Source organism: Sciurus carolinensis, chromosome 3 (assembly GCF_902686445.1).
Source record: "Sciurus carolinensis chromosome 3, mSciCar1.2, whole genome shotgun sequence".
NCBI lineage: Eukaryota > Metazoa > Chordata > Mammalia > Rodentia > Sciuridae > Sciurus > Sciurus carolinensis.
Window position 1 is genome coordinate 119,738,555 of NC_062215.1, and position 25,648 is coordinate 119,764,202.

Genomic DNA, 25,648 nt, shown 5'->3' on the forward strand with positions numbered 1-25,648 from the left:
TTAAAATTTATTTATTTTTTTTTAAGTTTTTGTGACAGGGCCTTGCTAAATTGCCCAGACTGTCCTTAAACTTTAAATCCTCCAGCCTCAGACTCCCAAGTAGCTGGGTTTATAGGGGTACATCACCACACCAGGCTAATTCTCAAATTTTGATGCAAAGTTTGTCTGTTTGCATATTCTGTCCTATCTTATAGATGTTTTTTTTTTGCCTCCTTGCTTGTTTCTCACAGAGTCTAAGCTCCTTAAAAAATAGGGACTGCCTAAGCCAGTGTAGTCTCTTGGTTTAATAGATGCTAGTAAATGTTGAATCAAATTAGGCTATACCTGAAAAGTTGTCCTAAAATTACTTTGCTTTAACTATTTGAGAGGAGGTGTTAATTATTAAATGCATGGAAACTTTTTTCAGAGCACTTCAGGGATAATTTTCTTTTTTAATTTCAAAAGTAGTACATATTTGTAACAAAATAAATAGATAAAGTAAAAACTATCTTACTCCTTAGTGAGAAATTTCCTTTACTTTCTTTTTGAGCTTAGTTATGCATTAAAAGATGTTGGGGGGCTGGGGATATAACTCAGTTGTTAGAGTGCTTGCCTTATAAGCACAAGGCCCTGGGTTCAATTCCCAGCACCGCCAAAAAAAAAAAAAGAGAGATGTTGGTTATAATTTATCCAGCATTTCTAGAGGTTTTGATTTTATGGTGCTAGAGATTGTACCCAGAGCCTCATGCATACTGAGCAAGTACTCTATCCCTGAGCTTTGTCCCCAGCCCTTGATGTTTCGTCATGGGAGGTTTTAGGTTGTTTGGTTTGTGGTAGTGTTAGAAATGGAAGTAGTGAATGTCTGTTAATGTCATTCTATTTAGTATCTTGCTTTTGTCCCTTAACATATTTATTGGGCACTGTCTCATATTTGTACACATAGAACTGTTTCATTTTCCTTTTTAAAGTTACATAGTATTCCATTGCATTTATATTGTAATGTGATTTATGCATTCAGTTCCCTACTGATAAGACATTTACATTGTTTTTAGTCTGGACATGTTGTAGACATTGTTGTAGTCAGTATCCCTGTAACACTTCTTTGTGTATATTTGTAAGCTATATGTGAGGATACTTTCTCAAAAATCATATCTCAGTTAAAGTAAATATGTACTTTAGCCAGGTGTGGCACATACCTGTGATCCCAGCTACTCAGGAAGGTAAGGCAGGAAAATCACAAGTCTGAGGTCACCCTGGACAATTTAGAGAGATCCGGTCTCAAAATAAAAAAAGGGCCAGATAGGTAGTTCAGTGGTAGAATGCTTACTTAGCATGCACAAGCCCCTGTATTAAATCCCCAGTACCACTTAAGGAAAAAGAAAGAAAGAAAATTAAACTTAAATAGAACCCTCTAAAAAAATTTACATTCTCATCAACAAAAGTATAAATTTGTTTCTTTAAATCCTGACCAACATATATGGTATTATCAGTGTTTTTTAGGACAATTTTAATTTTAATTAAATTTTATTAAATTTTAATTAAATTTTATTAATTTAAATTTAATTAAATTTAATTTTGAGTATAGAAAACTCAACAGAGTACATTTAATTCAGTTTAGTGGTAAGTTGTTTAGCTTTTGACTTTTCCAGCTTGGCATTGTGAGCCACAGATTTTGGACCCAGGACATTACTTCCCCAGCTATGGTCGATCTCATCATATCTGTTACTGTACTTGGTTCTTGCAGTTATAAGAACCAAGCTTAGCCAGAGCTAAGACAAATCTCCTGAGTTACCTTGTTTGACGGCAAAGATGGTGCATGTCTTGCCGTGAAGGAGATGTCCCAGTCTACTCTTCCTTTTGATGATGCAGTAGGGAACTCCTGTCTTAAAACTCAGGGAGGCAGGAAGACAGCTAACTCAGTGGGGTTCAAGCTATGTGCAGTCACCACCAGCTAAGCCTTCTCATTCTGCACTAAGGTGGTTGAAGGACAGGTAGTCTCTTGATGGGGGCATCCTTTTGCCCACAGCTTCTCCTTAGCATGACCAGTGGTCTCTGCTTCTTGTCTTATTTTTTATTTGGTCTATAGTTGTGAGCTGGCTTAAGCAGGTGAATAAGCTGTATGGCCAACCAAAGCCTGGGTGAACTTGTTAATCTCCAGAAGTACTTTTAGCCACTTATAGAAGAAAGCTCTTTGCTGCTGCATCTAGATGTAGCAGGGTCATTTGAGAAAAGGACCCTTTTTAAAAAAGTTGGATGTTTTGTTCAGTGCTACTTTTGGGCTTTTTCTCAAATAGGGATTTACTACCTTCTTGGCCTCCTGCTTCTTCATGACAGCAGAAATGGGGCCCCCTTGGCTTCTTTTCCTTTTAGCATCTTAGGCATCTGGAGGAGGAACTGATCTTAGTTAATCTCATAAGACAAAATGATAATCTTGTTTCAACTATCACCCCCCCCCATTCTCTTCCAAGATTGGAGTATATTGAAGCAAATATTATATATTGTATAATTTATAAATATTTCTCAGTAAAGAGATGTGAACTCTAAAATAAAACATAACTCAAGTGTCCATTTGATGAATGATGATTAAAGAAAATGTGATATACACACACACCCACAGTGGAAAATTTATTCAGCCCTTAAAAAGGAATAAAATTCTGTTGGCTCGCACCTATAATACCAGTGACTCAGGAGTCTGAGGTAGGAGGACCACTAGGGATGAATGCCCCTGGGTTCAATCCTCAGTACGGGTCGGGGATGGGGGGTGGCGGGGGTGGGAAGGAACAAAAAACACATGCCATGCAACAGCATACATATACCTTGAAGACATTATTCTAACTGAAATAAGCCAGAGGACAGATATCTTATGCTTCTGTTCATATGCAGTAGGTTGAATAGTCAAATTCATAGAGACAGAAAGAATAGTGGTTATCAGGGGCTAGGAGACAGGGAGAAGTGGGAGTTATTTCTTTTTATTTTATGGTATTGGGGATGAACCCAGGAGTGCTTTGCTACTGAGCTACTCACCACCCAATCCTTTTTTTTTGTTTTGTTTTGAAATAGGGTCTAGCTTAGTTGCTGAGTCTGGTCTTGAATTTGCAGTCCTCCTACCACATCCTCTTGAGTTGCTGGGATCACAGACATGTGCCACCACACCCACTGGAAGTTATTGTTTAATGGGAAAAGTTAAAGTTTAGGAAAATGAAAAGTTCTTGAAATGGTTGTTGGTGATGGTTGCACAACAGTGCAAATGTATTTAATGCTGCTGCATTGTACACTTACAAATGGTTTAAATGGTAAATGTTGTGTTCATATTTTACCATAATTGAAAAAGCCCACAGTGCCATTGCCATACATAAAATATTGATAATTCTTTTCTTAAAATATTCGTAATTCTTTCTGCTTGTCTTTCTTTTTTTCCTTAGGGTGCTGAGTATTTATCCTAGGTGTTCATACATGTTGGGTAAGCACTGTTACACTGTGCTGCATCCTCAGCCCACAAAAATTAATTCTTTCTGTCTTTTTTTTTTTTTGGTGCCAGGAATTGAACCCAAGGGTGCTTAACCACTGAGCAACATCCCCACCCCTTTTTATTTTTTATTTTGAGACAGGGTCTCTGTAAGTTGCTCAGGCTGGCCTTGAACATGTAATCTTCCTGCCTAAGCCTCCTGAGTTGCTGTTTGACAGGAATGTGCCACAATGCCTGGCCCACAATCCATTCTTTTTATTTATTTATTTTTTTTATATTTTAGTCATTGATGGACCTTTATTTTTTTACTTATATGTGATGCTGAGAATTGAACCTAGTGCCTCACACATGCTAGGCAAGCGCTCTTACCACTGAGCCACAACCCCAGCCTGAACCACAATCCATTCTTCTTTTTTTTTTTTTTAATATCTTTATGGTTTTTTTTTTTTTTTTTATCCACAACTGTATTGAGGTATGATTCGTGTCACAATCCGTTCTTTTTTTTTTTTTTTTTTTTTTGGGTGCTGGGGATTGAACCCAGGGCCTTGTGCTTACAAGGCAAGCACTCTACCGACTGAGCTACCTCCCCAGACCCCCCAATCCATTCTTAATGTAATTAAATATCTAGTGAATGTTCAGATTTGAGTAGTCTCATTCTTGATTTCCAGAGCTGATTTGTTCAAATCAGGATCCAGACAAGTCTTTTGTATTGTATTTGGTTGTTATATTGCTTCTATCCTTCATTCATAAGTTTCCTGATCATTTAAAAAAAATTCTCTGCTGTTTATTTGTTAAAGAAACCCACATTCTGTTTTACCGATTGCATCTTTGTAATATTTAGGATATCTTCTGCCTCTTGTATCCTGCAAACCAATAATTGGATTTAGAGACTTATTACTTCATATTCTTTTCTTCTTTTTGTGAAAAAACTTATAGTTAGTTTTTAAAAATATTTTTAGTTGGGGATGGACACAATAACTTTATTTTATTCATTTTTTTTTTTATGTGGTGCTGAGGATCAAACCCAGTGCCTCACACGTACTAGGCAAGTGCTCTACCACTGAGCGACAATCCCAGCCCTTTTTAGTAGTGTTTTATATTTCTGTTCCATCATATTAAATGCTACATATTAAAAGCTTGTCTCTACTATAGTAAATGTTAGAATTGATCAGTGGGTTCAGATTTGTGAACCTGGTCCATTTGTTACAAAGTTCTACATCATGGTCAAAATTTTAGCAACTATTGATTTTTGTTGTCCAAACCATTATTTTATTAGGGGTTGCATTGCAAAATGATGATATTCTAGTGGTATTATCCCTTCATATTTTAGTAAGAATTCTTTCTAAAGGACTCTACATTTAATATCAAGAATCAGCTGTACTCACCTATCTCTAGACCTGTTTTGCAGAGATCTTCTTTGGAAGGGGAATCCTGTGGTCAAACATATTTGGGAAATACTACATACTGGTATTCTCTTGGATCTTTGCAATGCAAACATCTTAAAGAAATCCTGTATCTGTAACTTTTTATAATCTAAGATGTGTTCATTAAATCCGAGCAACCATTTATTTTGAGTCATACCAATTTGGTATTTCTGTTCATTTGAATATCCTGCCATTACCATAGTATCAGCATGTCTAAAGTTGAATCAATATATATCTCTTCAAAATAACTCCCTGTAGATTTTCTTTTTCTTCCTTCCATTAAATAAAAATTACTCTTTTTTTTTTTCTGGTCAGAAATCCCAGCTAATAATTTCTTAAATCACAAAGATATTCACTGTTTGCAGCTTAGGACTAGTTTAGCACTGGTTAATTAGTGTTATTAGGCATCACACTTTTCTTTGATGAACTGTGAACTTTTCCTCCATGATTTTAGTTTGTTGACTTTTGGTCTTTCTTATCGTATGACTTGGGGGAAAACAGAGGAATGAATATTGACTAGATATCTAACAAGGACTGCTTAGCATCATTCTTTTTTTTTTTTTTTTGCGGTGCTGGGGATTGAACCCAGGGCCTTGCGCTTGACAGGCAAGCACTCTACCAATTGAGCTACATCCCCAGCCCCAGCATCATTCTTAATTCTTTGTGCTTGCTTGTTATAAAAGTCTGTACTTTTGTCCCATATTTGTTCTTTCATTCTCTACTCTTACCTTAATCCAGGCCTTTATGACATCATAGCCTATTCTTTTTAAAAAATATTTTTTAGTTGTAAATGGACACAATACCTCTGTTTTATTTATTTATTTGTATGTGGTACTGAGGATGGAACCTAGTACCTTACATGTGCTAGGCAAGCACTCTACCACTGAGCCACCACTCCAGTCCATAGCCTATTCTTAAGTTGCTGGTTTTTTGTCTGTAGTAATTTCACAGTCCAATCTGTCACTCATATAAAATTATGCTAATTATATATATTATTTATTTACTTAAAATAACTTCCCAGTGTTTATAGCCTAAAGTTTAGTGCCCTTAACTTGGTGTCAAAGTTTTCCTCAACATGGTCTGTACCTACATGTCCAACTTTATTGCATCTTTGTTGCTCTGTGGAATCCTCTCTGTTATTTTTTAGCTCAGTATGTGTTCCTGCCATTGAAGTCTCATGTTATATTTTGTCCTGTAAAGTGCAGTTTACTTTTATTGGGAATGAAACTCATCTGTAGAGGTAGTACCCCTGTTGCACAAGTGTAGTGTAAAATCACAGTGCAGGATTTGATTTTCTGACCTAACAATTTTTTTCATCCATAGTTTATACCCCTACAAATAATGAACTTTCAATAAAGTGTTGATAATGAAGACCTGTGCCTTGCCTACTCTCATTTATATCCTCTACATATGTATTGAGATTTCAGCAAACTGTTTAATTATGCCATATTTTGTGGTTATTAATATTATGGGGGGTGTTAGAGCTAATTTCTTAAATTATACTTCTATGTATGTATTTGCATGGATTACCTGTACAATTTTCTTCACTATAAACCTGGAATTTTCTTTTTTTTTTTTTTTTTTTTTTTTTTAATTTTTTTTTATTTTATTTTTTTTACGTTTACATAGGGTAATGATGTTTATTATATTTTTCCCCTCCCCCCCTGGAATTTTCTTTACAGTAATATCCAACTAACTCTCAAGTCACCAGTTCAAGGGAACATAACACTTCTCATGATGAAAGAACTTGGGGGAAGAAGAGCTGAAGAAAAATTTCCTTTTCTCTTTTCATTATACTTTTTTTCATTGTTAGTTTCATTGAAGATTGAAGATTCATTGGGACTTCAGCTGGCATTATAATTTCTAGTTATCTTCATTGTAATGAAGTTTCACTATAACAAAGTAATTTGGAAGTCATGTTAGGCTGAATTATTTTTTCTTATCTTTCATCATTATAGAACTAACAATTCTTTTTTTTTTTTTTTTTTTTTTTTTTGCCGTGCTGGGGATTGAATTCAGGACCTTAAGCATTTTACCTCTGAACTATATCCCCAACCCTATAAATCTTTTTAAACTGTTTTAAATTATGAAACAAATATACAGAAAAATTCAAACATAATGTAACTGATACATTTAGACTTCCTACTGAAATATAATAGATGTTAACCTTTTGCCATGTTTGCTTTTAATTGAAATAAAAATTACTGAAGCCCAATCCATGTTGTTACTCTTCCTTTCTTTTTCTTTCCCCAGGAAATTTCATTGTCTTGAAATTTCTTTTCCATATCCATGCATGTTTTTGTGCTTTTACTGCATGGAAATAGTCAATGTATTGTTTTGGCATTAAAATATTACATAAATGATTTTATATGAATCCTTTTGCAATTTGCCTTTTTTGCTTACTATGTTGTTAATAATAGACAAGTTTGTTCATTTCTTTTTTTGGGGGGGGGCACTAGGGATTGAACTCAGGGCCCTCAGCCACTAATCTACATCCTCAGCCCTATTTTTATTTTATTTAGAGACAGGGTCTCACTGAGTTGCTTAGAAAGTTTATTCATTTCTAACTACTTTTAAGTTTTAATGTTATGACTAAACCATAGTTTTCTCTTTCTTTGCTGAGGGACAGTTAAATACTTTTTTTTTTTTGCTTCCAAAAGGGCTGTAGTGAACAACTTTATATGTGTCTCTTTGTACAGAGGGGTTAGAATTCCTTTAGGATAGATTCCTAGGAGAGGAATTGCAGGTCTTTAGAGGTTTCTATTCTTTAACATTACTAGATAAGCCCTTCAATGACTGATGCAAATTTACTTCCTTTTATATTGTCATCTGAAATTTGGGTTCTGTTCTTATCAAAACTTGGTCTTATGAATACGAATTTTTAGTTTTTGCCAATTTATATAAGCATAATTTTAAGATTTGTACTTTCCTATTAGTAAAATTGAGAATCTTTTCATATGTTCTGGAGCCATTTGAGCTTCTTCTTTTGTGAATTGCTGGTTCATATTCTTTGCCTATTTTCTATGATTTTTTTCTACTTGTCTTACTGAGTTTTAAGAAATATAAATATATTTAAGACACTGATACTGGGTTATATGAATTTGTAATTTCATCTATTAGGCTTGTCTTTTACTGTGTAAATACATAAATGGTGTTTCCTATGGTTTTGATAGTTCGAATGTGTCCTCCAAAGGTTCTTATGCTAGAAACTTGGTCCTCAGTGTGACAGTTTTGGAAGGTGGAACATCCTTTAGATGTGAGGCCTTAGTGGAAAGTGACTAGACCACTGGAGATGCTGTCCTTAAAGGGATTAATGTATTCTCATTGGGACTTCAGTTAGTTCACGTGAGAATGGGTTGTTATAAAAAGAGCAAACCTGGCCTCTCAGGCTTTCTGGGTTACCATATGATCTTTTCTGCAAATGTTCCTGTCATTGTGATACCATCTACCATGTGGCCCTCACCAGAGACTGAATAGATAGATAGGGCTACCTGATCTTGGACCTACAAAACCATTTCTACAAAAGAAACCTCTTTTCTTTATAAAGTACTCAGCTTTGGGTATTTTATCATAGCAACCAAAAATGGACTGTTATAAAAGATTTTAAATTAAAAATGTAGTTTTTCTTCTTGTTTGTATTATTTATACCTTTAGGAAAAAATCTTTACTTTTTTAAGAATATGTTTATGTTTGCTTCTAAAAGATTTAAGATTTTGCATTTCACATTTAGCCTTTAGTAAGTTTGGAATTTATTTTACATATAGTATGAGACTGAGATCTAATCTTTTCTTTTTCAAAATGGAGAGCCAGTTGTTCTAACACTGATTTATTGAGCTTTTTTTCCCTCCTTTGATCTATAGTGCTACCTCCATCACATACCAAATTCCTGTATATGTCCTAAGCTTTCTATTGTATTGATGTGTTTCTTTCTATAATATTATACTGCCTTATTAAAACATTGAAATAAATCTTGGTAGGACAGAATTTCTGCATTATTACTCTTCAAAAGAATTTTGACTGTTCTTGGTCCCTAACTCTTTCATTTGAATTTCAGGGTCCACTTGTTAAATTCTGTGGAAGACTCCTGATTAGAATCACATTCAATTTGAGGACATTGCAGGAGACATATAATATAAGTTATTTATTGTAACACTATTTGAAACAGGGAAAAATTGTTAACATTGAGATTAGTGAACTGTGATTTAATCATGCAATTGAATATAGAATATATAAATTACCATCTGTTTAACTTGTGTTGCTATATCAAAATGCCCAAGATGGAGTAATTTATATAGAACAGATATTTATTTCTTAATGAATTAAGGCTAGGCAGGCCAAGATCAAGGTGCTGGCATTTGGTGTGTAATGAGTGTCTTCTTATTGTATCCTCATATAGTGGAATGGATAAAAAGTGTAAAAGGAGTCTATACTCATTCCCTCTAGCCCTTTTATAAGACTGAGTCATCATGACTTAATCACTTCCCCAAGAGCCCTACCTTAATAATCACAATAGGGATTAAGTTTGACATGAATTTTGAAGGGGACACATAGCATTCCAACCCTGGCTCCCCCAAATTCATGTTCTTCTTTGTAGAATACATTTATTCCATTCCAACAAGTCAAACAAGTCATAAGTTTCTATCATACAATGGTAGAATAGGCACAAGACAGACATTTTCATTTCAAAAGAGTCAAGAAGAAAGATCTGAAGTGAAGTCTAAAATAGCAAGGTAAACATTAAATCTTAAGGCTTGAGAACAATCTTTGACTCCTCCTTCTGCTCTCTGGACAAACTGGGGTAGAAGTTACGTCCCCAAAGCTCCTGGCAGCCCTACCCACTTGGCTCTTTTGGGCACAGTTTACACAGTTCTCTCATGGTTTGGAGTCAGGTGTCTGTGACTCTTCCAGGCTGGAGTTACATGCTGATGGGGGGAGCCTGCTTATGTTTATTAATTTTTTTCTCTATTCTCAATTTCATGGATATCTTTTATTATGTTCTCCTTTGGGTTTAATTTACTTATCTCTTTGTGGTTTCTTTTCTTTTTAGGTACTGGAGATTGAACCCAGGGTTACTTTACCTCTGAACTATATTCCCCAGCTGCGCCACCCCCCCCTTTTTTTTTGAGACAGAGTCTTGCTGAGTTGCTTAGGGCCTTGTTAAATTGCTAAAACTGTCTTTGAATTTGTGTAATCCTCAGCCTCCCTAGTTGCTGGAATTACAGGTGTGCACCACTTTACCTGGCTCTTTCTGGTTTCTTTCTTTCTTTTTTTTCTTTCTGGTTTCTTAAGGTGGCAGTTTAGATCATTTATTTGTGGTCGTCTTCTCTAGTAGGTTTTTTTTTTTTAATATTTTTTTAGTTGTTGACGGAACTTATTTTATTCATTTATTTATATGTGGTGCTGAGAATTAAATCCAGTGCCTCACACATGCTAGGTAAGTACTCTACCACTGAGCCACAACCCCAGCCCTCTAGTAGGTTTTAATGCTATAAATTTCCTTCTAAGCATAGATCGAGGCATCTAATTTTTTAAATATATTTTCACTTTTATCCCATCAAAATAGTTTGTTTTCTGTGATTTCCTTTTTGGTACTTGGATTATTTAGATATTTTGGGAATTTTATAGATTCTGTTGACTAGTAATTTCTAGTTTAATTCAGTTATTGTCAGAGAATATGCTTTAGTCAATTCATTTAAAATTGTTAATGTTTCTTTTCTAGTTTAGAATATAGTATGCCTTGGTGAATAGTCCATATGCACTTGAAAAAAGTGTATTATTTTGTTGTGGGTGTAGTGTTTTATAATAAAGTTGGATGATAGTGTTTTTCAGGTCTTCTAAATTTAGGAAGACTTTTTTTTTTTCCTCTTCGGTGTTGGGGAATGAACCCAAAGACTCATGCATGCTGGGCAAGTACTCTACCACTGAATCCATACATTCTTTTTTTTTTGAAACAACAATATTAAAAAAAAAAATTTTTTTTAGTGATACATGACAGTAGAACATTTTTTTTAATTTTAAAAATGTTTTAATTGGTTTTACATGATAATAGAATGCATTGTACACAAATGGAGCATAACTTCTCATTCCTGTGGCCCTACGTGGTGCTGAGTCACACCAGTAAAGTAATCATACATGTATATAGGGTCTGTCTCATCCTACTGTCCTTCCCTTCCCACCCCTCCCCTAACTCCCTTCTGCATAATCCAGAGTTCTTTCATTCTTCCCTGTCCACCCCCCAGTAGAGTGTATTTTGACATATCATACATATATGGAATAAAACTTCCCATTCTTGTGGTTGTACATGATGTGGAGTTATAGGGGTTGTGTATTCATATATGAACATAAGATATGTCCCATTCATTCTACTATTTTTCCCATTCCCATACCCCTCCTTTTGCCCCATTCCCCTCCTTTTGCCCCATTCTCCCTGTTCAATCCTGTGAATCCACTCCCCAACTCCCCTGTTGTGAGTCAGCATTTGCATATCAGAGAACTTTCATTCAACCTTTGGTTTTTGGGAATTGGCTTATTTTGCTTAGCATGATAGCCTCCAGTTCCATCCATTTACTGGCAAATACCATAATTTCATTTTTCTTTATGACCGAGTAATATTACATTGTGTATATGTACCATATTTTCTATATCCATTCATCTGTTGAAGGACACCTAGGTTGGTTCTATAGTTCAGCTATTGTGAATTGAGCTGCTGTAAACATTGATATGGCTGTGTCACTGTAGTGTGCTGATTTTAAGTCCCTTGGGTATTAACCAAGGAGTGGGATAGCTGGGTCAAATGGTGGTTCCATTCCAAGTTTTCTTAGGAATCTCCATACTGCTTTCCATAGTGGTTGCACCAATTTGCATTCCTCCCAGCAACGTATGAGTGTACTTTTTTCCCCACATTCTTGCCAAGGTTTATTGTTATTTGTATTTTTTCATTTTTTATTTTTGGGGTACTGGGGATTGAACCATGGCCCTTGTGCATGTGAGGCAAAGCACTCTACCAACGTAGTTATATCTGCAACCTGTTACTTGTATTATATTGCCTTTCTGACTGGAGTGAGATGAAATCTCAGTATAGTTTTAATTTTCATTTCTCTAATTGCTAATGGTGTTGAAATTTTTTCAAATGTTGTTGACCATTTGTATTTCTTTTGTGAAGTGTCTGTTCAGTTCCTTTGCCCATTTATTGATTAGGTTATTTGTTTAGATTATTTGTGTGTGTGTTTTTTTTTTTTTTTTTTTTTTTTGGTGATAGGGATTGAACTCAGGGGAACTTAACCACTGATCCACATCCCCAGCCCTTTTTAAAATTCTATTTAGAGACAGGTCATCACTAAGTTGCTGAGGCTGACTTTGAACTTGTGATCCTCCTGCCTCAGCCTCCCAAGCCACTGGGATTACAGATGTGTACCACCATGCCCGGTGGTTTGTTGTTGTTGTTTTGAGGTCTTTATTTATCCTGGAGATTAATGCTCTATTTGAACTGTGTGTGGCAAAGATTTTCTCTCATTCTGTAGGCTCTCTCTTCATGTTCTTGATTGTTTTTTCTGCTATGAAGAAGCTTTTTAATTTGATACATTCCCATTTATTTATTTTTATTTTTTATATTAAAATCTTTTTTTACAGACTGCATTTTGATTTCATTGTACACAAATGGGGTATAACTTTTCATTTCTATGGTTGTACACAATGTAGATTCACACCATTCATGTAATCATACATATACATAGGGTAATACTGTTTAATTCTACTATCTTTCTGTCCTCCACCCCATTTTCCTCTATACCATCCAAAGTTACTTCATTCTTCTCTTCCCCCCACCACCCTACCTCGTTATATATTGTCATGCACTTATCAGAGAAAACATTCAGCCTTTGGTTTTTTGGGTTGGCCTATTTCACTTAGCATATTTTCCAGCTTCATCTGTTTACCAGCAAATGCCATAATTTTATTCTTCTTTATGGCTGAGTAATATTCCATTGTGTATATATACACCACGGTTTCTTTATCCATTCGTCAGTTGAAGGGCATCTAGGTTGGTTCCATAATCTAGCTATTGTGAATTGAGCTGCTGTGAACATTAATGAGGCTGCATCACTGTAGTATGCTGATTTTAAGTTCTTTGGGTGTAAACCGAGGAGTGGTATAGCTGGGTCAAATGGAGGGTCCATTCCAAGTTTATTGGAATTTATTGGATTTATTGATTTGTGATTTTACTTCTTATACTTTTGGAGTCTTGTCAAGGAATTCAGTTCCTAAGCCGACATGATGGAGATTTGGGCCTGCTTTTTCTTCTAGTAGGCTCAGGGTCTCTGGGCTAATGCCTAGGTCCTTGATTCACTTAAAGAGTTGAGTTTTGTACAGGGTGAGAGATAGGTGTCTAATTTCATTTTATTACATATGGATTTCCAGTTTTGCCAGCACTATTTGTTGAAGAGGCTATCTTTTCTCCAGTGTGTATTTATAGTACCTTTGTCTAGTATGACATATCTGTATTCATGTGGGTTTGTCTCTGTGTCTTCCATTCTGTACCATTGGGTCTTCATGTCTGCTTTGGTGTCAGTACCATGACATTTTTGTTACTATAGTCTGTAATATAAAGTCTGGCATTGTGATGCTTCCTGCTTCACTTTTCTAGCCGAGGATTATTTTAGCTATTCTGGGCCACTTATTTTTCCAAATGAGTTTCATGATTGCTTTTTTTCTTTCTATAAAGAATGTCATTTGAGTTTTAATAGGAATTGCATTAAATCTGTATAGCACTTTTGGTAGTATGGCCATTTTGCCTATCCAAGAACATGGAAGATCTTTCCATCTTCTAAGATCTTCAGTTTCTTTGTTTACTGTTCTGTAGTTTTCATTGTAAAGGTCTTTCACCATTTCTGTTAGATTGATTCCCAAGTATTTTATTTTTTTGAGGCTATTGTGAATGGGGTAGTTTTCCTAATTTCTCTTTCAGGTGATTCATCACTGATATGTAGGAACGCAATTGACTTATGGGTGTTAATTTCATGTCCTGCTACTTTGCTGGATTCATTTATGAGTTCTAGTAGTTTTCTGGTGGAATTTTTTGGGTCTTCTAAATATAGAATCATGTTTTCAACAAATATGGATAGATCGAGTTCTTCTTTTCCTGTTCATATCCCTTTAATTTCTTCTTCTGTCTAATTGCTCTGGTTAGACTTTCCAGGTCTATGTTGAATAGAAGTGGTGAAAGAGGGCATCACTGTCTTGTTCCAGTTTTTAGAGGGAATGCTTTCAATTTTTCTCCATTTAGAATGATGTTGGCCTTGTGAACCCCTAAATTCTTGATAATTTTCTGTCTACTTGTTTTATTAATCACTGAGAAAGGAGCATTGAAGTCGTCAAGTATAATTGTAGATTTGTCTCTTTTTTCTTTGCAATTGTCAGGTTTTGCTTTTTATATTTTGAAACTCTTGTTAGGTGCGCACTTAGGATTGTTGTGTCTTCTGGGTGAATTCGTTCTTTTATAATTATATAAAGCAGTTCTTCATTTCTGGTAAAGATTTATTATTTTGAAGTCTATTTGGTCTGATATTATAGTCATCCATATTTCTTTTGATTATTGTCAGCATTGTCATTTTAGGTCAGGTCCTAGGGTTTTTCCCTATGTCCTTAAAAAGCAGCTGGCATAAAAGTTTTCAGATACAGGCAAATTGCTGTCCCAATTTCAATTGCCTTATGTTTTATAGTATATATCTTTATAACTTATAACAATCTACTTTTTATACTACTTCATGTACAATATAGGAACTTTATTCCATTTTTTCTCTAAACCTTTATTTTACTGTTGTTATACATTTTGCATACATCACAAATTCCTGAATATGATGTTCTTTTCATGCAACTTTAAAAAGACATTTAAATAATAAAAATATCTTACCTAACTAGGTATTTCATCCAGTACTCTTGGTTCCTTTGTATAAGTTTCTATTTTTTTCTAGTATCATTTGTCTTTTGCTTGAAGGACTTCCTTTCTAACATTTCTCGTATGGGTTTGCTAGTGATATATTCTTTCATTTTCTTGTCTGTCTGAAAAGTTTTTACTTTAGTTATTGAAAGACAATTTCTCTGGATATAGAATTTTAGGTGTACAGGTTTTTTTTTTTTTATTAAAGATGTTATTTCAGTATCATCTTGCTTGTTTTGTATCCAAAGAGAAATTGACTGTGTTTATCTTTGCTTCTCTGTACTTACATGGTTTTTTTTTTTTCCTTGTGCCTGCTTTCAGATTTTCTTTGTCTTTATTTTGAGCAATTTGGTTATAATATGTATTAGTGCAGTTTTTCCATCTTTTTTTGGGTCAGTTTAGCTTCTTGGATTTGTGGGTTTGTAATTTTTACTAAATTCGAGCATTTTTTCTTCATATATTTTCTATCCTTTTTGAGTTTGGAGGAGGGACTTCAGTTACAAGTATATTAGGCTCCTTGAAACAGCTCACTGATGCTTTTAAAATTTTTTTGTCTTTGTCTTTTGTTAGTTTCTGCTGTTGTATCTTCAGGTTCACTAATCTCTTCTTCTCTTATCCAATCTGTTGTTAATCCTAATCATTGTATTATTTTTCTTTTAAATGTGTCACTCTAGTTTTTAATTCCAAGAACTTCAGTTTTGAACTTTTTCTTTTTTCTTTTTGGTACTGGGGATTAAACCCAGGGGCACTTTGCCACTGAGTTACATCCCCAGATCTTTTTATTTTTTATTTTGAAACAGAGTCTCTATAAGTTGCTTAGGGCAAGTTGGTCAACTTATCTGTTTTGGTGCCAATATCATGTTGTTTTTGTTGGTATGGCTCTGTAGTATATAATTTAAGGTATCATATTATGATGCCTCCTGCTTCATTTTTCTTACCAAGGATTGCTTTGACTATTCTGGGTCTCTTATTTTTCCAAATGAATTTCATGATTGCTTTTTCTATTTCTATGAAGAATGTCATTGGAATTTTAATAGGAATTGCATTAAATCTTTATAACTATTTAACTTTTGATCTAGGGAATACTGTTTTAATATCTTAATGTTCTGGTCTGCTAATTCTATCATGCATTCTGGGTCAGTTGTAATTGATGATAATTCTTATTTTAGGTTGTATTTCCCTCCTCCTTGATGTTCTATTGGATGCTTGACATTGTGAATTTTACCCTATTGGATGCTTGATATTTTTTCTTCTTATGAGCATTTTTGAACTTTATTTTTGGTGTACAGTTAACTATCTTGGATCATTTTAGGTATTACTTTTGTTATTTGTTAAGTCTGAAGAAATGCTCAGTCTGAGGCTTATTATTCTCTACTACTGAGGAAAGACCCTTTGACTTGTCTACCCAGTGTCTCATGAATTAAGAGATTTTTCAGTCTGGTTGGTGGAAACAGACATCATTCTTTTTATTTTTATTTTTACTTTTATTTTTTAACAAATTGAGGTCTATTAACTTTTTTTTTCTTTTTAAAAATTTGTTCTTTTTAGATATATATGACAGTAGAAGGTGTTTTGACGTATTATACATACCTGGAGTATAACTTACTAGGATCCATTCTTGTGGTTGTATTTGAGGTGGAGTTACACTGGTTGTGTATTCATATACAAACATAGGAAAGTTATGTCTGATTCATTCTACTAAGAGACACTATTCTTGATCCTAAATTTGAGTGTGTACTGTCTTATGATCCTTTCAGATATTTTTATTCTTGCCCTTGGGTAGTTTATTCACAGTTATATGCTGAATAGTACTCTGGGGAATTCTCACCTACTCTGGTGAATTCTATACAGATTTAAAGGATAATTTCTCTGTGGAATTCGATTCTTTTTGCTAATCTGTTCTACAAACTCTGAGTGCATTGAATTTCCTAAGCTCCCAATTCTGACTTCTCAACTTGGGAATTTTCTTGGCACCATTTTTATTCTCCTTTTGTGTTTTGACCTGGAAACATTTTAAGGGCTCACTTTGTTTGCTTCTAATCTATTAGAGTTTGTTGTTCTTCATTTTTTGATGTCTTGAAAAACATTGATTCATATGTTTTATCTGGACTTTTTATTGTTTGAGATGAAAGGTAATTCATTGACTACTTCTCTTGGGTTAAAGTACAAGTCCTAAGAGCATGCTATTTTTGTTTATTTGCATTTTTTTAAACAATGAATTGAAATTTTATTAAACAAAAATGTAACCATTTTACAAGTTAAAAAAAAATGGTTTTGAAGATTGCCAGCATCCAGATAAAGGCTTTGTTTCTGATACATGTTTTGTTTAGTTAATACAGTGTATTTTGGGAGTAAATAAGAATATCATTATAATGTTTTCCCCCTTTTAGAATTAAATAGTATTTTGATTATAATAGATTGAGGAAAAGTGATATTGCGTGTCTTCTCTTTTAGAGAACAAATATATTTTTGAATGAGCTGCTTAATTCTTTTAGTTATGCACATATTTGTAGTAGAGTATGATGTGCTATATTGTCTTTTTTTTGTGTTGGGGATTGAATCCAGGCCCTTGTGCATGCCAGCCAGGTAAGCACTTTACCATGGAGCTATACCCCAACCCCATGTCCTATATTCTTAGAGATATATTTACCTTGGGAAGTCATCTAAGGGTTCTTCTATGTGCTCCCAGAAAATCTATTATTTTTTGTTGTTTTTGGGAGCACTTTCCTTTTAGGGAAAGCACCCATACCTGTTGAAAGTCTATCCGCATCTGCTTTTATGTATAGATTTTCCTGAAAATGTGCAATGCCTAGTTTGTTAATTTTTAAATTAGGTACCTTTAGCTTTTTATTTTGACAATTGGTTAGTCTTAGTTAGAATTTGCATTGTATGTCTCTTTCTATACTTTTAGTTTAAATACGTCTGTTTGCTTATTATTTTTAAATTTTTTTTTGTCAATAGATGTTTTATTTTATTTATTTATATGTGGTGCTGAGTATCGAACCCAGGGCCTCACACATGCCAGACAAGTGCTGTACCACTGAGCCACAACTCCAGCCCCTGTTCGCTTATTTTATTTATTTATTTTTTCAGTATTGGAGATCGAACTCAGGGCCTTGTGCTTGCGAGGCAAGCACTCTACTAGCTGAGCTATCTCCCCAGCCCTGTTCACTTATTTTTACAGTGCATTTCATATGGAGAGGACACTTGGATTTTGCTTTTTGTTGTTTGACAGTCTTTGTCTTTTAATTTTGTAATATTTAGACTATTAACTTTTGTTATGTTTCTTGATCATATTATTACATGACTATCTTGTTCATTTTCTATTTTGTGTTTCTTTTTTACATCCCCTCCCATACAGCAATTTTAAGTTAGATATTATAGTCCTGATTTATTTATTTATTTTTTCCCACCAGGGATTGTACTCAGTCAGGGGCAGTTAATGTCTGAGCCACATCCTCAGTCCTCTTTGTATTTTATTTAGAGATAGTGTCTCACTGAGTTTCTTAGTGCTATGCTAGTTGCTGAGGCTGGCTTTGAACTTGTGATCCTCTTGCCTCATCCTCCTGAGCTGCTGGGATTACAGGTGTGCACCACCATGCGGGGCCATTTCTGGAAATATTGACATGTATTTTGTATCACTTAATTCCAATCTAAAAGGAGGTCAAGCTAATATAGTTATAAAATCTGAAGGTAAAGAAAAAAAATTTAGGGCTTTATTAAAAGCCCCAGAAAGCTTTAAGGGATTATGCATTAAGAGTTGGAAGAGGGTTGGGGTTGTGGCTCAATGGTAGAGAGCTTGCCTAGCATGTGTGAGGCACTGGGTTTGATTTTCAGCACCACATATAAATAAATGAATAAAAATTTAAGGTTTAGGGCTGGGGAGATAGCTCAGTTGGTAGAGTGCTTGTCTCACAAGCACAAGGCCCTGGGTTCAATCCCCAGCACCGCAAAAAAAAAAAAAAAAAAAAAAAAAAAAAAAATTAAGGTTTATCAACATTTGAAAAAATGAGTTGGAAGAGGTTAGAGAGGTTCATCATTAATATTGGGATTAAAATGCTATGTATAATAGATACTAAAACTAAGACCATTTCTCTTTCTTTTGTGGTGCCGAGTATCAAACTCACCTCTTCAGTCATGCTAGGCAACTGCTCTACCTCTGAGTTACACCCCAACCCCTCACTTTTTCTTTTGTATTATTTTTAGGAAAAATAACCCTTTGGAAAATTATGAATTGCAAACACTGTTTTTTTTGGGGGGGTCCTGGGGATTGAACTCAGGGGCACTTAACCACTGAGCCACATCCCCAGCCCATTTTTATTTTTTATTTTAGACAGGATCTCCCCAGGTTGCTTAGGGTTTTGCAGAGTTGGCTTTGATTCCCCTGTTGGGATTACAGGTGTGCACCACGTGCACCTGTCTGCAAATACTTTTACTATTGTTTCTCATTTATCCATGTAGATAATTTTATTATAAAATTTTATGCTTATTAATCTTTTCTGCTATGAGTTTTAGGTTTTATTATACTCAGATTATCCCTCTACATGATTATTAAATAAATCCCCCACTATCTAGCACTGTAATGATTTAACATTTTACATTTACCTTTTTAATATATTAGAAATTTATCTATTATCATGGTTTAAGTTGTGAGGAAATTTCTTTTTTATTTATTTATTTATTTATTTATTTATTTATTTTTTATTTTTTTACATTTACATAGGGTAATGATGTTTATTATATTTTCCCCTCCCCCCCACCCCTCCCACCCCTCTTTTCCCTCTACACAGTCCTCCTTTCCTTCATTCTTGCCGCTCTCCTTAACCTAACTCTAAACCTAACCCTAAACCTAATGCTAGCCCCTCCCACCCCCCATTATATGTCCTCATCCGCTTATCAGCGAGATCATTCGTCCTTTAGTTTTTTGAGATTGGCTTATCTCACTTAGCATGATATTCTCCAATTTCGACCATTTGCCTACAAATGCCATAATTTTATCATTCTTCATTGCGGAGTAATATTCCATTGTATAAATATGCCACAGTTTCTTTATCCATTCATCAACTGAAGGGCATCTAGGTTGGTTCCACAATCTGGCTATGGTGAATTGAGCAGCAATGAACATTGATGTGGCTGTATCTCTGTAGTATGCTGATTTTAAGTCCTTTGGGTATAGGCCAAGGAGTGGGATAGCTGGGTCAAATGGTGTTTCCATTCCAAGCTTTCTGAGGAATCTCCACACTGCTTTCCAGAGTGGCTGCACTAATTTGCAACCCCACCAGCAATGTATGAGTGTTCCTTTTTCACCACATCCTCGCCAACACCTATTGTTGCTTGTGTTCTTGATAATCGCCATTCTAATTGGGGTGAGATGAAATCTTAGGGTAGTTTTGATTTGCATTTCCCTTATTACTAGGGATGTTGAACATTTTTTCATATATCTGTTGATTACTTGTACATCTTCTGTGAAGTGTCTGTTCATTTCCTTAGACCATTTGTTGATTGGATTATTTGTATTCTTCGTGTAGAGTTTTTTGAGTTCTTTATAGATTCTGGAAATTAGCGCTCTATCTGAGGTATGGTTGGCAAAGATATTCTCCCACTCTGTAGGCTCTCTCTTCACATTTCTGATAGTTTCCTTTGCTGAGAGAAAGCTTTTAAGTTTGAATCTATCCCAGTTGTTGATTCTTACTTTTATTTCTTGTGCTATGGGAGTCCTGTTAAGGAAATCTGATCCTGAGCCAACAAGTTGAAGATTTGGACCTACTTTTTCTTCTATAAGATGCAGGGTCTCTGGTCTGATTCCGAGGTCCTTGATCCATTTTGAGTTGAGTTTTGTGTAGGGTGAGAGATAGGGGTTTAATTTCATTCTATTGCATATGGTTTTCCAGTTTTCCCAGCACCATTTGTTGAAGAGGCTATCTTTTCTCCATTGCATATTTTTGGCCCCTTTGTCTAGTATGAGAAAATTGTATTTATTTGGGTTTGTGTCCATGTCCTCTATTCTGTACCATTGATCTACCTGTCTATTTTGGTACCAATACCATGCCGTTTTTGTTACTATTGCTTTGTAGTAGAGTTGAAGATCTGGTATTGCAATACCCCCTGCTTCGCTCTTGCTACTGAGGATTGCTTTAGCTATTCTAGGTTTTTTATTCTTCCAGATGAATTTCATAATTGCTTGCTCTATTTCTGCAAGGTTCATCATTGGGATTTTAATTGGAATTGCATTGAATCTGTATAGCACTTTAGGTAGTATAGCCATTTTGACGATATTAATTCTGCCTATCCAGGAACATGGGAGATCTTTCCATCTTCTAAGGTTTTCTTGAATTTCTTTCTTTAGTGTTCTGTAGTTCTCATTGTAGAGGTCTTTCACCTCTTTTGTGAGATTGATTCCCAAGTATTTTATTTTTTTCGATGCTATTGTGAATGGGGTAGTTTTCCTAATTTCTCTTTCTGAAGATTCATCACTTATGTATAAAAATGCATTGGATTTATGAGCATTGATCTTGTAACCTGCTACTTTACTGAATTCACTTATGAGTTCTAAAAGTTTTCTGGTGGAATTTCCAGGTTCCTCTAAATATATAATCATGTCATCAGCGAACAGGGATAGTTTGAGTTCTTCTTTTCCTATTCGTATCCCTTTAATTTCTTTGGTTTGTCTGATTGCTCTGGCTAGAGTCTCAAGGACGATGTTGAATAGAAGCGGTGAAAGAGGGCATCCCTGCCTTGTTCCAGTTTTTAGGGGGAACGCTTTCAGTTTTTCACCATTTAGAATGATATTAGCCATGGGCTTAGCGTAGATTGCCTTTATAATGTTCAGGAATGTTCCCACTACCCCAATTTTTTCTAGTGTTTTGAGCATGAAGGGATGCTGTATTTTATCAAATGCTTTTTCTGCATCTATTGAAATAATCATGTGATTCTTAACTTTAAGTCTGTTGATATGGTGAATGACATTTATTGATTTCCGAATGTTGAACCAACCTTGCATCCCTGGGATAAAACCCACTTGATTGTGGTGCACTATCTTTTTAATATATATTTGTATGCGATTTGCTAAAATTTTGTTGAGAATTTTTGCATCGATATTCATTAAGGATATTGGTCTGAAATTTTCTTTCCTCGATGTGTCTCTGTCTGGTTTAGGTATCAGGGTGATATTGGCTTCATAGAACGAGTTTGGGAGGGTTCCCTCCTCTTCTATTTCATGGAATAGTTTGAGAAGTATTGGAATGAGCTGTTCTTTAAAAGTTTTGTAGAACTCGGCTGAGAACCCATCTGGTCCTGGACTTTTCTTTGTTGGTAGGCTTTTGATGACCTCTTCTATTTCATTGCTTGAAATTGGTTTATTTAAGTTGTGTATGTCCTCCTCGTTCAGTTTAGGTAGTTCATATGTCTCTAGAAATTTGTTGATGTCTTCGAGGTTTTCTGTTTTGTTGGAGTATAGATTTTCGAAATAGCTTCTAATTATGTTTTGTATTTCACTCGTGTCTGTTGTGATGTTTCCTTGTTCATTCCGAATTTTAGTAATTTGAGTTTTCTCCCTCTTTCTCTTTGTTAGTGTGGCTAAGGGTTTATCAATTTTATTTATTTTTTCAAAGAACCAACTATTTATTTTGTTAATTTTTCCAATTGTTTCTTTTGTTTCAATTTCGTTGATTTCGGTGAGGAAATTTCTTATCCATGCCTTAGCTTCACTGGTTTCTACAGTTATCGCAATGTCCTTTTTTGGAATAAACTGGATTGGATTTCTGCTTTTATCATAAATTAAATTCCATGTGTATTTGGTTCTATTTCTGGACCCTTTTAGTTTGTCCCTTAATCTGTTTTTTTCATGTGCCATTGCCACATTGTTTTCTTTTTACTTCGAGCCTTCAATTTATTTTTACTATCACCATAGTTTTTTTTTATTTTATTTTTCAGATTACATTTTGATTAATTGTACACAAACGGGGTACAACTTTTCATTTCTATGGTTGTACATGATAGTTTTTAAAAATAAATATACTTTTTTTAAAAATCTGTATTTATTTTTATGTGGTGCTGAGTATTGAACCCAGTGCCTCACATGTGCGAGGTGAGCACTCTACCACTGAGCTACAATCCCAGCCCTCATAATAGTAATTCATTTACAACATCTGTATTTTTACTTTCAGGTTTTTATCATATATGTACTCTTTAATTGAATTTAGAACTTTTAGTTTTCATAAATATTTTGCTCTATTAGTACTCTAGGGACTAACAAATAGTATTTAAACCTGTGTAGATGAAATTTAAAGATTTTCCTTTTAGTTTTTAGCATTCATGTAATGTAACATGAATGAATTTATACTCTCAAGTTCCATGTAGTAGAGATGTAATAATGTTTGTCTTGAGAAATGGCTGAAGAATACATATAGGTTCCCCTTTCTCTGTTTTTATTTATTTTTATTTTTTTTATTTTTAGGTATTGGGGATTGAGCCTAGGGATGCTTAACTACTGAGCCACATCTCTAGCTCTTTTTTTTTTTTTTTATTTTGAGACAGGGTCTCACTAGGTTGCCTTCAACCTTGCTAAGTTGCTGAGGCTAGCTTTTTTAAAAAAATATTTTAAAAATTGTCAATGGACCTTTTATTTATTTATTTATTTATTTATTTATTTATTTATTTATTTATATGTGGTGCTGAGAATTGAACCCAGTGCCTTGCACATGCTAGGCAGGTGCTGTTCCACTGAACTAGAACCCTAGTCCACTGGGGCTGGTTTTGAACCTGCAATCATCCTGCCTCAGCCTGCTGAGCTGCTGGGATTACAGGCGTGTGCCACCATGCCTGCCTTTCCTTTCTGTGTTCTTTTTTTTTTTTTTTTTTTTTTTGCGGAGCTGGGGATCTTTATTTATTTATCGTCATGTTCTCTGCCCTTTAGAATATAAGGTTCCTAAAGGGTAAATATGTGATTTATTTCCATTTAAAAATGTTTTAATGTTTAAGAAAAGCTATTTCACTCTTCATTACTTTTTTCCTCCTTAATATAATCGACCGACCTACCTGCCAACCTGCCTAATTTTCTTCCTTTCTTCCTTCCTTTCTTTCTCTCTCTTTCCCTCCCTCCTTTTCTTTCTTTCTTTCATTCGCTGAGGATCAAACCAAGGGACACTCTGTTACTGAGCTACATCTCTGCACTTTTTATTTTTTATTTTGAGGTGGGCCTCCAACTTGTGATCCCTTCTGAGTATCTGGGTTTATAGGCAAGTACTACCATTCCTTGTACTTTCTTTACTCCCTTTTTAAAAAAAATTTTGTTTGCTCTTTTTAGTTATACCTGATAGAATGTGTTTTGAAATATTATACATACATGGAGTATATCTTTACTCTTGTTTTACACAAGTTTCTTATTTTTATTTTTCATGTGAACTTTAGAATCTGTTTAATCTCTTATTTGTATGTTTACTGGGATAATATTAAATATACAGATTAGATTAGGTAGATACCATTCAATATGTATTATAGTATCCCTTTTGTTGTCTCCAGAAATCTTTTAACAATTTTTTAAGGTATGTCATTTAATGTTTCTGAGATTTTTTCCATCTGTAAAACGAAGGACACAGATTATATCATCAAGGACTTTTAATCTGAAGTATATGAATATCTAGGGATCTCTAAATTTACATGCAAAATAATGTATGTATGTGTAATTTGTGCTAAGTAGGGAATGGGATGTATATGCCAAAGGCTAATTTGTAGGGGAGTAGTTTATTTTAGGTGCTTCTCTAATTCTTGAAATATGTGGTTATTTTAGTTGACCTCTCCTTGCCTTTCTATCCCCAAACAAGTCTCAGTAATTTGTAATGGACCACTGGAACCTCCTCTGCCCCATGTTTCATTTTACCTCTGCTGCTCTTAGAGTCCAGGACGTTTAAATTTGATACTAGTGAATTCAGAAGGAGGGTTTCTGGAGGGCAGGTCATGTTCTATTTCTTGATCTTGAATCAGAGGTTACATGGTCATGTTCATTTCCTGATACTTCATTGAGTTACACACTTTGGAAGATTTCTATCAATTATACTTAAGTGAAAATTTTTGAAAGGATAATTCAAACAAAATTTTGAGAGGTCATTTTATCCACTATTTCTTTCTTTTCATTTGATGATCTATAACATCTTACCCTACTAAGGAATATTTAACCTTTTTTATAAAAAATTGTTTTAGATGTTGGTAGAACTTTATTTTATTCATTTATTTATATGTGGTGCTGAGAATCAAACCCAGTGCCTCACACATGCTAGGAAAGTGCTCTACCATTGAGCCACAACCCCAGCCCCATATTTAATCTTCTTTACAAAAATAATTTATTTCTCTTTTTGTGTCTTGAGCCCACAAACACCAGTATTATGTAAACTAGCAAAGCAGAATTTTTGTTTCAGATATAACTACAGCTCAAGTTTAGCAATGTCCTTTTGGGAGTTGGTATTCCACATAGAGAATTAAGAAAAGTGGCTTTTGCCCAGGGCCTTCTACACAGTAGGCACTCTATAAATGTGGAGCGCAAAGAAGGGATCTGAGTCACCTGCCAAAGGTCACATGGACAATTCAGGACTGAAACCCAACTCAGTTCTCAGGTGGGTCTATTATTTACAGATTTATTTTAGTTATTCAAGAAATATTTATGAACATCTGCTTTAGGACATCTGTTGTGTTCCTCCTGGGTTCCAAGGCCCAGGACAATAAATCAATATTTAACTTTCTTAATCTTGCAAAACTGTTAGTGTCCTTGAAAAAAGTATTCGTGACCTCTGAACTGCTAATGTTACCACACCACTTCCAGCCACATTGTTAATTGGGAATCATACTGGTTGT

The 25,648-nt window shown here is 34.7% G+C and overlaps 1 protein-coding gene and 1 non-coding gene across 2 annotated transcripts in view; one reads left to right on the forward strand and one right to left on the reverse strand.

The window, feature by feature from the left end:
* Nucleotides 1-25,648, forward strand: part of Ubr3 (ubiquitin protein ligase E3 component n-recognin 3) — a 230,170-nt gene that overhangs the window by 3,960 nt on the left and 200,562 nt on the right.
* On the reverse strand, nucleotides 5,434-5,507 carry Trnad-guc (transfer RNA aspartic acid (anticodon GUC)). The gene has a single exon. It is a non-coding gene; the product is annotated as a tRNA-Asp (tRNA).